The sequence below is a fragment of the Octopus bimaculoides genome, chromosome 20 (genome assembly GCF_001194135.2).
Source record: "Octopus bimaculoides isolate UCB-OBI-ISO-001 chromosome 20, ASM119413v2, whole genome shotgun sequence".
Lineage (NCBI taxonomy): Eukaryota > Metazoa > Mollusca > Cephalopoda > Octopoda > Octopodidae > Octopus > Octopus bimaculoides.
The window spans coordinates 37,255,191-37,257,524 of record NC_069000.1 but is presented as its reverse complement, the minus strand read 5'-3'; the positions used below and the strand labels follow the sequence as shown (position 1 = coordinate 37,257,524).

Genomic DNA, 2,334 nt, shown 5'->3' with positions numbered 1-2,334 from the left:
TTATTAAGCGAAAACGCTTAAAGCTCCACGAGGCTCTGGCAGGGGATGGTGGTGAACCCTGCTGTACTCTTTCACCGCAACTTTCTCTCACTCTTTCTTCCTGTTTCTGTTGTGCCTGTAATTCAAAGTGTCAGCCTTGTCACACTGTGTCACGCTGAATATCCCCGAGAACTACGTTAAGGGCACACGTGTCTGTGGAGTGCTCAGCCACTTGGACGTTAATTTCACGAGCAGGCAGTTCCGTTAATCGGATCAACTGAAACCCTCGACGTCGTAAGCGACGGAGTGCCAACAACAACAGCACTCCTTTCATCTAATGTTTCTATGATGATTCCAGTGGGGTTTCTACCATACATACTTCTGGGAACAACAATTGATATTTGTTGGGGGTTTTTTTCTTTCAAACTAAAAAGTGGTATACAACATTGAAAGCCAAGAACGACGCGGGAGACTGTTAACTGAGACCACCGACACTAACCGGCAGCGAGTAGAAAAATTGATTTACATAAACAGACGAGTCATACTCCATGAGCTTGCTGCACAACAAGTCTGTGGTCACAATGAATCACTGAAGCTGGCGAACTACGATGGGTATCAGAGTTGACACCTGATATGAATGAGAAAAAGGAATTCTGTTCTGATACGTTAGAAGTATTTCGAGTCAATGTAACCTTTACTCCGTCAGTTACGACGACGAGGGTTCCAGTTGATCCGATCAAAGGAACAGCCTGCTCGTGAAATTTACATGCAAGTGGTTGAGCACTCCACAGACATGCGTTCACTTTACGTAATTCTCAATGAGATTCAGCATGACACACAATGTGACAAGACTTTCACTTTGAACGACAGGTACTACTCATTTTCGTCAGCTGAGTAGACTGGAACATCGTGAAATAAAGTGTCTTGCTCAAGAACACAATGTGCCACCAGGTATTGAACTCACGACCTTACGATCATAAGCCGAATACTGTAGCAATCAAACCATGCGCCTTCACAATGAAGACGCGATTTTTCTTTCCATCTGGTGACAATGGTATGAAACATGGCCGTACCTTTGTGATCCGTTAACGATCTATAGATTGACGTCATAACTTTTCTCCAGCGAGCGAACAATTACGATGTCTATTTTAGGAATAGCAAGTTGTCATCCTACATTATTTTCTGGAACGTGGCTGTACCGTGAGTAGAGAACGTTGACAGAAACTGTTATGAGGAAAAGACAGAACAAGAATATAAAAACTATCCACATTTAGCACGACAGTGCGTGACTCCACACAAAAGCAAATTGGGCTGACCAGTACCCCCACCCCATCCAATCAACAACTCCAATATATTGGTTTCAAAGGTTGGTACAAGGCCAGCAATTTCAGGGAAGGGGACTAAGTCGATTAAATCGACACCAGTATTTATTTATTTTATCGATCCTGAAAGAGAAGAAAAGCAAATTCGACCTCGGCGGAATTTGAACTCACAACGTAAAGACAGACGAAATGCCGCTTTGTATTTCGTCTGCAATTTGATCGGCGTGCTAACGACTGTACCAGCTCACCGCCTTAAACGCCCTCAATAAATTGATTTCAAATTTTGGCAGAAGGACAGCAATTTCGGGAGAAGGGCTAAGTTAAATCAACCCTAGTGATCACTGGTACTTATTTTATCGACCCCGAAAGGATAGGCGCAGGGGTGGCTGAGTGGTAAGTAGCTTGCTTACCAACCACAGGGTTCCGGGTTCGGTCCCACTGCGTGGCACCTTGGGCAAGTGTCTTCTGCTATAGCCTCGGGCCGACCAAAGCCTTGTGAGTGGATTTGGTAGACGGAAGCCTCTCGTATATATGTATATATATATATATGTATATGTGTGTATATGTTTGTGTGTCTGTGTTTGTCTCCCCAACATCGCTTGACAACCGGTGGTGTGTTTATATATATGTGTGTGTGTGTATATATAATACGTACACACACACACACACACAAACACACACACACACACACACACACACACACACACACACACACATATGTATATATAACGCGGAGTAGATGAGACAGGGACAACTGACGAAGGGGTGTACTCTTTATGTTGCATGTCTCGTTTCTCTGTTTTTTTCGTTGCTCGAAAAAAAGTTCGTTTTTGTTTCTCATTGTGTTTAACGTGTTTTTTTTATGTCCTGTACCCATATATGCATGTATATACACATATATATGTAAGTATGTACATATATGTATGGATATATGCATATGTTTATATATGATATATATATATATATATACATCCGAAGTCGACTTTGCCTTTCATCCTTTCGAAGTCGATAAAATAAGTACCAGGTGAGCACT

At 42.4% G+C, this 2,334-nt stretch overlaps 1 protein-coding gene across 1 annotated transcript in view; it reads left to right on the top strand.

Moving 5' to 3' along the window:
- Positions 1-2,334, top strand: part of LOC128250248 (cadherin EGF LAG seven-pass G-type receptor 1-like) — a 41,813-nt gene that overhangs the window by 21,276 nt on the left and 18,203 nt on the right. The window lies entirely within an intron of this gene.